We start from the raw sequence: 16,423 nt of genomic DNA, 5'->3' as shown, positions 1-16,423 counted from the left end.
TGGCCACAAATCTTATCTCTTTTTTCAATGAGTTTGTTTGTTTTTGAAGTATAATTGACCTGTAAGACTATATAGTGTTACGGTGTGTTCCTGGCGCACAGCATAACGATTAGATATTTCTATACATCTCAAGATGATCACCATGATAAGTCTAGTTGGCATCTGTTACCATACAAAGATACTAGTTATTGACTATATTCCCCAAATGAATCATACATAGAGAAAACAAAGAGGTAGCTGCCAGAGGGGAGGAGGGTGGGAGGAGGAGAGAAACAGGTGAGGCAAATTCAGGGGTAGAAACTTTCAGTTACAATATAAATGAGCCACAGGTATATGTATATATCCCTTTAACACATATGGTTCTTACCTATTGGAAATCAGAGCTTTGCTAGCATCCTGGTGTCTGAACAATCTCATAAGCAGCACCACTTGGGGAGGTAGGACAGTGAGAGAGGAAGAACACTGCTTCCAGCTACACAGTTGCTTTCCTCTAGATGAATGTGGCCTGAGGCAGAAAGGGATATACTTAGGCTTAGTAATAAATCCAGGTCTTGCCTAAGTGTCAAGAGACTCCAAGAACAAGAATGAAACACTGGTCTCGGCATGGTTAAAGGTGTGGCTGTGGCTTTTCATCTGCTCCTCCTGATAATTTATAGGATATGCATAATCAACTTGATTTGGCTAACATATGTAAATGGTTCCTAATGATGACTCTGCTATGAAACCACCTTATAAAAGCAAATTTCCTCAGAATAGAGTTCCTTGAGAACAATATTTTTCTGAGCCTTGATACAGGGTAGTGAGTTGAGCCCACTGTATTTTTATATAACTCTGGGAAAAACAATTAGTCCTTTTCAGTAAATGAAAAGGCATTTACACAGGAAATTTTTTAGAAAATAGTTCATCAACCAAAGCCTAAGGGAATTGGAGGGAAAATAACTGTTGCAGAGGATTTAGAAACTTTTTTTTTTTTTCCTGCCTCCAATTAGAAAAACAATATATTTAACCCCTGGTCTTTACCGTTGGGTGAGATCACTGGTTTGTTTCTCAATTCTATTCCCCAAAGATTTTCTGGGACACCAAGTGCTGAAATTATGAAGATGAATGAAAACCCTGAAGTTTGTCAGAGACAGATCTATAAGCATGTGTAATTCATCTTGTGGCTTCGTCTACTGAGACTTTATTGCAGGATTTAAAAATATCAGTGAGAATTCAGGCATGTGGAGTCATCAACCAGAAATAACTTTGCATCAAATCCCCAAATGGTCTTTCTGATTGGCAGGCATGCACAGGCTGAGAAGCAGCATTTCCTTTTTCTCAGACTTGTTCTTCTCTTTATATAAAGGAAGCAGAAGTTCTAACTAAAACTCTTCAAAGTAATAGATCTTCATGTGGATTCAGTTCCATATCGGTGGCAGATCCCTGCCACTATAGATGACAGGTAAGTTATAAAGGATTTCCTGGCTGTCTACAGTAGCTAAACTTAAATTACAAAATTTTAGGACTAAATGAAATTTTAAGAACTATTGCATTCATTGCTGATTCTCTCATTTTGGGAAAAAAAAACAAACCCATAAAACCTATGACTTGAAAAATTTAGCTGTTTTAACAAAGGCCACAATGCTAAATAAAACCTTTAGAATTCTTGACTCACAAAAGTTATCTGTCTGTTATATTAATATTTTTATCATGCTCAGGATGATTATCTTACTAATAAAAAATCATAATACTTTGATTATTGCTAGTTTTTTTTTAACTGACAATCTCTGGAGCATGGGAAATATACCAGAAAACATAAGAAAGATACTGTCTGAATTTTCAGAAATGGGTAGAAGATGTACTGTGGAAATATCTGATGGTCAGTTCTTGCTAATTGCTTTAAAGATAGGAGGAGTAAGATGGCAGTGGCCATTGGTGAAAAATATGAGGAAAAAACATCAGGTCACACTAAATCTGTTTTCTTATTACCCAGATGAACGCCGTTGAAGTAGGTATATCTTGGTGTTATAAAAAATGTTTGTTTGTTTGTTTTCATTACATTTTCTTTGATAGTATTACAAAATGTTAGCCAGAGCACGTATATATTTAAACAAGAAGCCCAAGGTGTGCTCACTTACTGACAGCTTCTTATCAGCCTGGATAACACTTCCAGTGGTCCCACTTAAGGTTGCTTCCTTGGATCTATATGGTTCAATACTCTCAGACCACCAACAGACAAAAAATTGTAGGATATAGGCTTATCAAATGGAATCCTTGGTAAAGTTTGAAGAAAGCACTTGGTATTGTCAACGGCAAAATCAGAGTTTAAAATTATCTTGAAAATCTGTAATGTTTTCAGCCAATAAAATAAAATCTGACACTTAATAAATGCATAAACGTATTTAGGATCAGAAATCCATTTTCATCAGTAGAGAACTGAGAGAGACCATAGATGTCTCAGAGTTTTATTTTTAAAACAGGCTCTACATGAGCCTGTGATCTCACGTAGCAAATATATTCTAACACTGAATTTGCATGAATTCCTAGATAAAGTTTACCGAGTCATAGAGAGTCTGAAGGTTAACACTGTATTGGGAGTTTTGCAGTTCAGGTATTATGTTTTTAGAGGACTGTTGGTCAATTAAAAAGCATTGAGCCGAGAGGGAAAGAGGCAGGCAGATATGGGGGACGAAAGATGTCAGAGTCTGGAGACATATGAACAAACTGTAGTTGAAAGAAACCCAGTCATTCACCAAAAACTTCCTTCACACATTAAGTACTGATTACTATATAAGATCATGGAAATATAGAGCCTTACTTCTTCTCTTGAAAAACTCTCAGTTGAATAAGGAAGAAAGAGATAAATATTTCTAATGTTACGCATTGGAATGGAATAGTCTACAGAGCACTGTGATGGCACAGAGAGAGGAAGGATCCTTTATGGGGAGAGCAGCAGACCAGGGTGTTAGGATGGCTTCAAATTGGGAATATTTAGCTTGAAAGGAAGGCTAAGGAAAAGAAGTATTTGAATTCACCTAATAGTGCTTTAGCCATCCTACAAGTAGGCTACGATCATTTCACTTCTATATCTTGCTCATTCCGTTACCCCTCCTATAATGTCATCTCCCCTAAACTCTACCAACCCTTCACACCTTTGTTGGAAGCCAATCTCTTCCATCTGGCCAACCCACTGGGCAATGTCTGAGCTGACCCCGAGAGCAGGTATTTCCATCACACACACTTGGTGCATCATCTGTAACATCAGCAAATGCTTCTATCAGAACCAATTCACCTGATCTTGTATTATATGCCCTTTAGGGCAGGAATGAAACATCTTTTTTCAGTCTGTGATCATGCTTTGCACCGAAGCCGAGCACACCTAGACTCAGTAAATGCCTTGCAGAAAGTCAATTAGCCTGCTTTCTTTAGTAAAGAACAATTCTAGGCTGACTTCCCAAGACCCTTCCTTTGCACATCATTTCTCCATCTAAGAAAGCAGAATTCCTCCCTCTGACATGAACTTCCAAGCCTATGGAGGTGGAGTGAGAAGGCATTGCACATCCCTGATGGGTCGGTCCTGGTGAGGCTGTCAGGTTAGACAAAGCTCCCTGTCCCCAAAGGTGGTCCTGGATCTAGAACAACCTCTGTCTGTTGTCCCAGATGTAGTGATTTAGTCCATAAAATTTTGGGCCACAGGGAAAACTGATTATCTTTGTGTCCTGTATCCTGAAACTTGCCAAGGTATCTTGCTTTTATCATTCTGATATATATTTTTTTCATCCTTTACAAAGCTGTTAAAAGCCCCAGGCATGGGCACTGGCTCTTTGGGCTCAGCCGTGCACATCCCAGTGACTTCTTTCCTTCTGAAAACCAATCTATTCTGTCGAATACGCCTTCATCTTGTTACAAAATAGGGCTCGTGACTTCGGCCCTGCCCAGGGAACAATCAGCATGCTGGGGATTGCTTTGAAAGCAGTATTATACTAATACAGGATCTCATTAGAACCCCTTTCCTGGGAGCTGGGGGTTTCTTCCCAATCCAAATGGAGATTGTGGTGTTCATTATGTGTTCAGAAGTGCTGCTTCTCTGTACCATCAAATGGCCTGAGGAAAGAAAATCTTTTGACCTTTGTAATTGCTACAATACTACTAGGGTTCTTTCTCCAGTTGAACAGAGCAATAAATATTGCAGAGCTCTACTTTTTTTCTTTCTCCTAAAATGCAATTAAAATAGAGGGGAAAAAAATTCTTCTGAGGGCATTTCAGTGATGCCATACCATCCAACCTTTGGGAGGGGCATTCATGGGGGATTATGCGGCAAAACTCCGGGTCCATTTGGGATAATTTCCAGCAACTGGCTCAGGGCCTCGGGTTGCAGAATTAGTTCATCTAGGGCTTCAGCTCCTGGTTTCAGACTCATTAAGACTGTCTTGTTAGGGTAGGTATGTGATCAGTTTTGGGACTGCAAACTAAGCCCAATAAATTGCTGAACTCTGCTTAAAAAGTTAATTACCAAATCTGGTGCATGTGGTGCAGAAAAAAGGACAGAAACTAAAACCTAATGTACAGACAAGCACATTTTTAAAAAATTAACTTCAAAAATATAAATATTCCACTGCTACTACTTGGGCCTGAGCACAGTCTCAATTCACCTCCGAGTTCCTGTTTCTTAACTACTTGCCAACCTGTTTCCTTTTTCTGTTCTTTTACAGGTACACGTGGGGATGCACTCTGACACTTGTCAAGGTATTTTGACAGATCACGCACAACGCACAGGCATGAATGGCTTTTCCAGGCACATTAAAAATGCCCGCATTCAAGGTAAATACGATGTGGGTTTTTAGTAGAAATATTTATATACTGAGTTCCAGTTCACAAGTTTTCCTGAAGGGCCACCATTTTTATGGAGGAAATTCCTTGGTGCATTCACCAAAAAAGATTTTTTCAAACTGGTAATATAAAAATAACTGCTGTAGTGTTCACAGTGGACCCAGCCATGTGTCTCTGCCTGGAACTTTGGAAGCTGTGACAGGAGGCAATGGGGCCATCAGCACAGCTATTCTGCACTGGGGGCAATTTAACAGGGCGGCTCCCTCCCACTCTTCTCTTTTGCCACACCTTGGGCTTGGTGAGTGCAGTGAGTGCAGTGAAGAAGTGGACCTTCATCTTCTTTTTGTTTCCATCCTCTTCATCCTCATGGGTTGAACATAAACATGGTTCCTTTCACCAGATATGCTTGAACAATCCTAGCTTTCCTGTGCCAGATTTAAATATACCTAAGAAAGCAGAGTTAAGCCAAAGGTATTGTCAAGTATAAACTCCGTAAAAGCAGAGACCCATCTTTCCATTCTTGATCCCTATGGTGCCTGGCACAGTGCCTGGCATCAAAACTTAAGACTCGCTTTTAGTCCTTGCTGGAATAAGCAGGAAAAGCAAAGAAGAGGAAATGTAGTCTGTTCATCTACAAGTTCACAATATTTTAAAGAGACGCAATGTTCAAAGACTAGCACGTAAATACGGTAATGCCTTCACAGAAGTACATTCAATGCACTTCAGGATCACTGCGGATGGAGCTCCTGCTGGACATAGCAGTGTTTCAATAAATGTTGAAGAAATCATCTGAGGGGTTTCACACTCTGGATCTGTTGTCTCACGTAGATAATTTTCCAGAAAGCTACCCTGTTCCTGATTTCTGCAACCAAAAACATGTCTCATTTCCAGAGTGCTTACTGGGAGGCAGGCACCACGGTAGGTGCTCCAACTCATTCTGTGTAATCCTTCAAATCATTTTGTCACATAAATATACTCTATGTAAATATAGTTTTACCAATTTTAAAGATGTTATAATCGAGGGTCAGGAAATGTAGGTCACTTCTCAAATGCACAGGAGTTGTAAGGAACAAATTAAGGCTTCAAATCTAATTATGTCTTAAACACCAAGCCTGTTATCCACACCATCATGATACAGAACTGGAGAACAGGAGAAATGAAATCCTGTCTTCTCTGCTAGGAAGAAAAAGTGTATACATTTAAACTCCTCCCTCCTAATTCTTCAAATGCTATGTTCATTTCTTAGGTGCTTTTCTTAACAATACCTTACAATGATTTTTTTTTTTTTTTTTTTTTGGCGGTACACGGGCCTCTCACTGCTGTGGCCTCTCCCGTTGCGGAGCACAGGCTCAGGACGCGCAGGCTCAGCGGCCATGGCTCACGGGCCCAGCCGCTCCGCGGCATGTGGGATCCTCCCGGACCGGGGCACGAACCTGCATCCCCTGCATCGGCAGGCGGACTCTCAACCACTGCGCCACCAGGGAAGCCCCTCACAATGATTTTTTTATTAAAAATTAGGGGAAAAAAAGAAAGTGTAGAAAATCCATAGAGCCATCCAACACTACCTCCTCCCAGTCCTCCAATTTATCCTGAAAAATCTTTGCAGTTGGCTAATGGTTACAACATCAACAAAATAGCTTCCTTCTCTTTCCTCATTTAATTAAAGAATAAACAAAATCAACTAATGCACTACATCCTTGTTGACTGGTGGCTCATTACAGAGGCTAATAAGAGAAAATACATTCTCATATACTGATCATTGGAGCTCAGAGAATTTGAAGAGAGCCACCTGCTGAGTAAGGATCCATTTTTCCTTCTGACTTTGTATGTATTCACCTGGTCAGTTTCCCCAAGCTGGCCTGATTAGGAAAGTTTTATTAAAACAAATGGAGGTGAGACTTAAAATTAGTAGAGAAAAGCAGCAGCTCTGTCTGAACCACTCATACAATCTTCATCCTCAGCCAGATGTGCTGACCACTTACGTGGCAGAGGTCTGTGGCAGAGATTGCAGTACATTCACCAAAACCTAAAGGTTTTCCTTCTTGCACACAACTAGCCTCATTTCCCAGCCTCCCCGGCGACCCAGTTGCCATCTTCCATTTTCCATCCAACTGAGGAAAATGAGGCATGCTACATTCAGATCCCAGCAATCAAACACCTTCACATGCACATGCGCAATTCCAGTCTCTCTCTCTGTCTTATCTGCTTCCTAGATTTTTTTGGCTCAGGTGACTTATAAACCACATATAAAATATAATAGACCTTTCTTTAGCCTGGATTCCTGAAGGACTGCATGGATATCAGTTTCACATTGCCAAACAGTCACTAATTGGACTTTAAATGAGCAAGAAGTACGTTTCTATGTATTAAGCGCCTCAAATTTCAAGGACGGACTGTTACTATATGTTATGAACGAAATGTCTGCTGAAACCCTAACACCCCTTCCCCTGCCCCATATAAAATGTGACGGGATTAGGTGGTGGGGTCTTTGGGAGGTGATTAGATTTAAATGAGCCCTCATGAATGGATTAGCGGCTTTACAAGAGTCACAAGAGAACAGTTTTCCCCTCTCTGCTGTCTGCCATGTGAAAATACAAGAAGTCCAAAGTCTAAGACCTGGAAAAGTACTCTCACCAGAACTTGACCATGTGGCACACTTATCTCAGACTTACAGCCTCCAGAACTATGAGAAATAAAGTTTTGGTTGTTTATAAGCCACCCAGACTATATTTTTGCTATAGTAGCCCAACTAAGACCATAGATAGTGCTAATTTAACTAATTTATATCCCTTAACAGATTTAACTGTTTATGGGATATACAGATTTTTTTTTATTTTAGAAAAAAATCATATGTCACATTTTAACATACTTACATTGAAATTCAGAAATACATATATCATTGTATATATTTATTTAACTCTATAGATACAGATGTCAATATAGACACAGAATAGGCATAGGTATAGATATAGATGTAGATATAGATTTAGATATAGATAGCAATATAGATGTGTTCCCTTCCAAGGATAAACTGACATCTATAAACAAGTTTGGCAAAAAGCTCATCACATAATATGTTTTAATGAAGGTTTTGTGAACTTGAAACTTAAGGTAAAAACAACCAAATTGAATACAGTTGCCTGGAAATTTTACTTGCGAATTATTTAATATGACATCAATGAGAACTTCAAGACAATTTAATTTATAAACAGAGGAACACAAAAAGAGACTAAGATAAACAGGGGAAGAGAAAGAAGGTCACTTTATAGTTATGTTTGTGAAATTCTCCATGAAAGGTTTATCTTGAAGATCTGAGTACAAATCTCTTAGGTTCAAGCAGGATAAATCAAGAAGAAAAATTCAGAATTTGATAAGAAGTATCACTGTAGATTTTAAGTCCCTTCTAGAAAATAAGCCCTTCAAGAACCAGAATATGTTCAATTTAACAAAGCAGTTTGAGGAATGACCATGAATAAGTCATTCTGCAAAATTAAAATATGAATAACACCTAGAGTGTAACAGGAGAACTTCCCAATCCAAGAGAAGGACAGGCTTAGGTAAGACAATTTAAACACTGTGTACTAAGTACATTAGAGGCATACATAGGATACAATGGAAATTTGGGGAGATCACAGAAAGATTACTAGGGGAGATGACAACACAGCTGAATCTTAAAAGACAGGAAGGTTTTGGATAAGCATAAGCTGGAAGCAGACAAGCGTAGGAAGACAGCAGAGTCGGCATATTTCTCCACAGTCTCATTCTGCTCAAAAAAAAAAAAAAAAAAAAAAACCCTTACATGTCAGAAAAATTGTATGTACAAACTTTTTTATAATTGTTATTTAGAATAAATCTATTAAAAGGCTGAAAATATGAAGAGTGCCTCAATGAGATCAAGAATGAAGAATTCTTAGAAGATATAAAAGCAGATAATATCACAACTACAGAGAAACAAAATAGAAAATTACAAAATATGCAGAAAAATAAGAGTTGCTGAAGTAGATGCAGTAAGTGGACTGTGCTTTGAGATACAAATAAGGGAAGAGGAAATTAAGAGCCATATAATCAATTCACCTACAAAACATTCAGGATATGCTCCAATCCAGGTTGGTTCCATGGATCCACTACGGCATCAATGACCCTCAGGCTCTTCTTGTATTCTTTGTTTGCTAATATTTTCTGTTGTCAAGGTTAGATAAAGTTTTTTGTAACTCCAAACACTATTTCCTGACTTGAAATCTCCCAAGCAGGAAAAAGTAGAGTAAGGGAAGAAAGACTTTCTTCTTGTATATCACTTTCTTTTAAAATGGAAGGAGAAAAATCTTTCCCAGAGACCAGAGCACACATGAGAACCCCTTAGTTCTTGCATCCTTTGCAGCCAGATTTGGGCTACATGTTCTCCTCTTGACTAAGCACAACAGAGCCTGCTATGATTAGATAAACTAATTATCATTCAAACTCTGGGACTGGACACATCGTAGCTAACCCCAAAATGAAGGTCTTGGTAGTAAGAAATAAGGGGTACAATCTGATGGGTGGATAACTAAATGTGTCAGGCATAGGGAACTCAGATTAGGGTCACATGGCATAAGGAGCTGGAAGTAACCTGGCAATAAATGTCGGGACAATTGTCATTAGAACTGTATTGAAATAACTAGGTCTGTGTATCCTTTCCATCTTTCCAGCTTATGTTTCACAGTGTTCCTTGCTTGCCTTGCAAGCAGATAAAGCAGTGGAAAGGAGAAACTGGGCTGGTAGGGGGCCCTAGATGGCTTCCTAATCCAAGAGGGGCAGCGACCCTAAAGCCCAGATTACAAATTATCAGCAAATTCCATACATCAGTACATCCTTCCTCTACTACACATAACGAAAGCAAACTCCTATAGACAGAGCTTCCCTCCAGTAGGAGGCAACCCAAGCCTCTAACAAAATACGGTTAAAAAACCATCAAATCTTCTTTATCCATTCATCTGTTGATGGACACTTAGGTTGCTTCCATGTCCTGGTTATTGTACATAGAGCTGCAATGAACATTTTGGTACATGACTCTTTTTGAATTATGGTTTTCTCAGGGTATATGCCCAGTAGTGGGATTGTTGGGTCATATGGTAGTTCTATTTGTAGTTTTTTAAGGAACCTCCATACTGTTCTCCATAGTGGCTGTATCAATTTACATTCCTACCAACAGTGCAAGAGTGTTCCCTTTTCTCCACACCCTCTCCAGCATTTATTGTTTCTAGATTTTTTGACGATGGCCATTCTGACCAGTGTGAGATGACATCTCATCGTAGTTTTTTTTTTTTTTTTTTTTTTAACATCTTTATTGGAGTATAATTGCTTTACAATGGTATGTTAGTTTCAGCTTCACAACAAAATGAATCAGTTACATATATACATATATTCCCATATCTCTTCCCGCTTGCGTCTCCCTCCCTCCCACCCTCCCTATCCCACCCCTCCAGGCGGTCACAAAGCACCGAGCTGATCTCCCTGTGCTATGCGGCTGCTTCCCACTAGCTATCTACCTTACGTTTGGTAGTGTATATATGTCCATGCCTCTTTATCGCTTTGTCACCGTTTACCCTTCCCCCTCCCCATAGCCTCAAGTCCATTCTCTAGTAAGTCTGTGTCTTTATTCCTGTTTCACCCCTAGGTTTTTCATGACATTTTTTTTTTTTTAAATTCCATATATATGTGTTAGCATACGGTATTTGTCTCTCTCTTTCTGACTTACTTCACTCTTGCATTTCTCTAATGATTAATGATGTTGAGCATTCTTTAATGTGTTTGTTGGCAATCTGTGTGTGGCACATATATACAATGGAATATTACTCAGCCATAAAAAGAAACGAAGTTGAGTTATTTGTAGTGAGGTGGATGGAACTAGAGTCTGTCATACAGAGTGAAGTAAGTCAGAAAGAAAAAAAAAACAAATACCATATGCTAACACATATATATGGAACCTAAAAAAAAAGGTCATGAAGTACCTAGGGGTAAGACGGGAATAAAGACACAGACCTACTAGAGCAGGGACTTGAGGATATGGGGAGGGGGAAGGGTAAGCTGTGACAAAGTGAGAGAGTGGCAGGGACATATATACACTACCAAACGTAAAATAGCTAGTGGGAAGCAGCCGCATAGCACAGGGAGATCAGCTAGGTGGTTTGTGACCACCTAGAGGGGTGGGATAGGGAGGGTGGGAGGGAGGGAGACGCAAGAGGGAAGAGATATGGGAACACATGTATATGTATAACTGATTCACTTTGTTATAAAGCAGAAACTAACACACCATTGTAAAGCAGTTATACTCCAATAAAGATGTTAAAAAAAATAACATCAAAGACAGGCACCAAACTAAACCCAATGAACTGAAAAACAGATTGAAAAGTGTAAGCACAAATTAAGCAAATTTGATATTTCCAGAGAGCTTAAAACAATTATCACATTCATAAAATGGGAACAGGCTGCTAAAAAAAAAAGAACCAATTAGAGATCCGGAAAAATAAAAGTAAAGTCACAACTGTAAGGGCAAAGACAAATTTAAAATAAGAGGCTAAATTCTCTCTGCTGAAAATAAAGGCATAGACTTCCCTCCTCCCTTTTCTTAGAGCATTTACTTTGGAAAACTTGTAATTCCAAGTTCTTGTTTCAATCTCTTTGAAATGTATGAAAATCTTTTCAAAAGTTAAATAAGCCTCTTGCCCACTTTACAACCCAGGAATATCTTTATCAAGGACCTGGGAGCCATATCTTTAAAATGTAATTATCCAAAGAGAGAGCACACCCCTATCTCCCAGTTTCTGTGGGAGGATAGACACCTAACCTAGATTCCCCACCAAGTTGTAAAACTACCTTCTGTCATAAAAATATAAGAAGTTTCTTTTTTCCTTTGGATAAAGCCAATTAGCTAACATAGGTGGTCATCCCAACTACTGAGTGAATTTAGGATGACTTATGTGTGACAAGTGGTGCTGTAAGTCCTCTTACTTGAGGATTAGTTATTATTTATCTTGAAAACATGTGTGTAATGGGCTGTGTGTGCTAAGCAACATGAAAGAGTGAGACTTCTTTTTGTGTTTGCAAATTCTTAGAAGATTACCTGTGATGCACATCACATTCTGGTTTAATGCGTATTTAAATAAAAAATGTTTTTCTTTCTCTTCTACTCTTATGGAGAGGTTTTCTTGGGTGGTAGGAAAGTTTTTTTTAAATCATATTTTCCTCAACACAAGTAAAGAATAAATTACAGAGTTGGAAGAATGAGCCAAAAAGTCCTTCTGGAGGGCAGTGTATTATAAACCAACTATTGAATATATGACAGAAAGTTAAGTGACATAGAGGATAGGTCCAGGGTTCTATTATATAGTTAATATGATTTCTAGAAAAGAACAAATATAATTGAGGTGATATATAATACAAAAAAAGGAAAATCAACTTTTCTACATTGTAGGGGAGACATTAGCTTTTAAATTGAAAACAAATAAACACAAAAAAATTGAGTTTCAAGGAAGATAAATAGAAAAGAAAAGAAAAGAAAAAAATGACACTTCAACATACTAAAGTGAAATTTTAGAACTTCAATAAATGGTAACGCCCAAAATGTGGTCAGAGGGGGAAAAAAATGCACATTCAAATTAAAAAGATAAAACAAATCATTATTAGCAATATAGATACTGGAAGATAGTTGAATCATCTCTGTAAAGATGTGACAGAAAATTATCTCAAACCTAAAATTTTGTATCTACCCAAATAGTATCAATACTTGGGAAAGAACCAAACTCAGAATTTTTAATGTGGGCATGGTCATAAAAAGTTTTAACCTACACACACTCTTGGTTATATATGCCATCAATTTTTTTTAAATATCCAAGAATTAGAAAATATGGGATGTAAGAGTAAAGACGCTAGTAACACAGTAACGTTTGGTGATATATAACATAAAGCAATAAACCTTGAAACAAAATACCAAATGATCTTAACATAGGAAGTGAGCAAGGAAGAAAAAGACAAATAAGTGTAAGAATTTTAAGCCTCTTCTCTTATCTAGGGGAAGATATAACTAAAAAATTAACATTAGATATTAATAAAAAATATAAGATTGAAAATGTATGTTAAAATTTTTATGATAATCATTAGAGGGATAATGAGCATGTACGACTGTTATGCTGTCAGTGCAAGAAAATTTAAAAAATTAAAACCCTGTTCAACTAAAAAAAAGACAAAAAAGAGGAAAGAAATTAACAACAAATCAAAGTAAACTCAAATAAAAATCAAGATAGTAAAAGTAAACTGCATTCACCATAAATTTAAATAGATTAAATCCCCTATTAAACAGAGGCCCTCCAATCAACTATCAAAGTAATATATTCTAATGACAACACTGATACCTAAAATGATTTAGCAGTGAGCAGGTGGAACTGAACAAATGGAAAAATATATACATTATATATATATATTTTATATATATATATATTTATATCAGGAAAAGACTAACAGTAAGAAAAAATGTTGCTATAAAAATTAAAGAAATTGCTATAAAATTAGATATTGCTATAAAAATTAAAATTCAACATGAAAAGTAATGAGAAAAACAAAGTATATAAATTCATTCAAGAATGATAAAATTGAATAGACAAATATCTATTTAGAATATTGGAAAGGTGTCAGTAATACGTCTCTAAAATGTCACTAAGCATATTTTTACTGCTGTGTTCTACCAAATTTTCAGGAAATAGTTTATTCATATGTATTACAACTTTTTCCAGATCCTCATCCCAATCATCCAGTTAATTAATGAGTATTATATTGATGGAAAGCTTCCCAAAATAGTTTAAAAGATTAGCAAAACTATGTTATAAAAACAAGATAAGGGCAGCACCAAAAGTTAAAACTATAAGTTAATATCGCTTACAAAGATAGATGAAAAAAATGTTAAATAAAATAGGAGTGAATAGAATTTAGGTGGAAAATAAAAGTATAAAATATAAAAACACAAAGAATAATACATAGAGACCAAGTGGATTCAACCTCGTAGTCTAAGTATTGGTCAATATTAGGATAAAAAACTAGAGCATGGTTGATCGTCTGGGAAAGTAGTCAGTACAGAGGACAGGATGAAAACCAAGAGAAAGAGAGTAAAGAGAAGGTGCAAGCCTAGGATCATCACAGGAAAAAATGAAATCCAGAGCACACATGGAGATTCACCCTTGAGTAGCTCACCCTCTGAGATTTGCAAGGCAAGAAGTAGCTGTGGGGAGAGCGTGGGTAAAGTATGAAGCAGAAAAGCTGAAAGTGGAGAGTGATCATGCAAAATCTGCCCATTTCCCTCCAAAACTAAAAAGAAATTTTGTGTTGCAAATTCTGGGATTGTGGTTTGGGTGGGAGGGTCTCAAGTAAAACAATGAATGTTTAAAGTTGTTACAGGGAATGGGAAAGAATGCTGACAGATGGGAAGTAAAATGAAGGTCAGTATCACTGAGGTTACAGTTGAAATTGGATCATTTATTCACATGATTTCTATTATTATTAATCAGAGGCGATGCAGAAGTTGCTGTTTTCAAGGCCAGCTGTAGTTCATATGACTGATGTTATCGTGAAGTAGAAGGGAAAGCCAAATTGTTCTTTAGCTTCATGCTCCTTCTGTTTAGGAAGGAGAATGCGCCTTTTGGATATGCAAAGGACTGGCCCCAACACTACCTAAGGCTGAGACAAAGAGGGGGAAAAATGTTCTAAACAATAAACTAGCTTCAAGGTGGGATACGGATCTGGGGGGTAGTCCAGGACAGAGAACCCTGGAATTTGGCAAGAGAGACCAAGAAGGAAGCTGTGATCTGAGGGAGGGCCATATTCAAGAACGTCCTTATTGTCACATGTCATAGAAGTTTCAGGAGAGATCCTGTGGGGGTGGGAGATGATGAAATTTAGGAGCTGTCATACCTAGTACCTATTTTTAAAGATTTCTTTTCTGCCTTCAGATTCCTTTATTTTATCTTCACATCTTAGAAATTAAACATACAACCTTTATCAGTGATGTCTTGGAAGTAAATTGTCAGACCTCTGTCCAAGTATTAGGTGACAAAGTGGACGACAGAAAGTTCAGAAACCACCAGAGGTGATAGGAGAGAAGGGGGAGCATAGAGTAGGAGCAAAAAGTGGCAGGAAGCACTCTGGATTTGTTATCGCCTCATCAAGGATGTACAGAAATCCTGAGGGAGGGACATATGATAATTATAATGACAGAATAATTTTCTGGTCATGCAGAATGGGAAATTCAATATTTAAATAAACATTTAGAGAAAAAGGTGATGCCAGAAAGTTGGAAACTTTGAAGACTTTCAAGTTGTCTTTATTAGGAATGATACCAAAACAAGGCATGATTTCTTGAGTTCAAAGAACATATGTATTCTGTGGTCGAACATCCATGGGATCATGCAGATGTAATATTAAGGAAAGGGGCAACAGTTAAGAAAGTCTCAACTTAAAGTACGTTTTGGGACACTAAGTTGTGTCACCTCATACCTAAGAGCAGAGAAGGAGGGGCTCCAACACCACCTGCACAAACCCCTCCTGAGATTCACAATGGATTTTGCCTTAACTGAGAAAAGAACAATTTATTTTCTCAAATGATGACTTCCTTGAAAACCATGTCTGTGAACCCAACATATCAATTATAATATGGACACATAGATACTCCTATTCATTTTCCTGAGAATAAGACCCAGATCTCTGGAAAGTCCCAGGGTCGCAATAAAAGAGAGTCAGTTCTCTGATCCACAAAAGCATCTATCTAAAGAAGAGACAGTACCAATGTTTTCTTAGGTCAGTCTCCCAAGGCAATAGAAATAAAAGCAAAAATATGCAAATGGGACCTAATCAAACTTATAAGTTTTTGCACAGCAAAGGAAACCATAAACAAAATGAAAAGACAACCTACCAACTGAGAGAAAATATTTGCAAATGACGGATTTGAAAAATGGGCAGAAGACCTAAATAGACGTTTCTCCAAAGAAGACATACAGATGGCCAATAGGTACATGAAAAGATGCTATCATCATTAATTATTAGAGAAATGCAAAAAACTACAATGAGGTACTACCTCATACCTGTCAGAATGGCCATCATTAAAAAGTCTACAAATAATGAATGCTGGACAGAGTGTGGAGAAAAGGGAACCCTCTTATACTGCTGGTGGGAATGTAAATTGGTGCAGCCACTATAGAAAACAGTATGGAGGTTCCTCAAAAAAATAAAAATAGAGTTACTATATGATCCAGCAATCCCACTCCTGGGCATATACCCAGACAAAACTATAATTCAAAAAGACACATGCACCCCTATGTTCACAGCAGCACTATTTGCAATAGCTAACATGGAAACAACCTAGATGTCCATTGACAGATGAATGGATAAAGGAGATGTGAGATATATATAATGGAATATTACTCGACCATTAAAAAGAATGAAACAATACCATTTGTAACAACATGGATGGACCCAGATAATAATCATACTAAGCGAATAAGTGAAGTAAGTCAGGAAAAGACAAATACCATATGATATCACTTATATGTGGAATCTACAATATGACAAAAATCAACATATCTACAAAACTAAA

The sequence above is a fragment of the Leucopleurus acutus genome, assembly GCF_964270905.1.
Source record: "Leucopleurus acutus genome assembly, chromosome: 12".
NCBI lineage: Eukaryota > Metazoa > Chordata > Mammalia > Artiodactyla > Delphinidae > Leucopleurus > Leucopleurus acutus.
Note: the sequence above shows the minus strand (reverse complement) of the source record.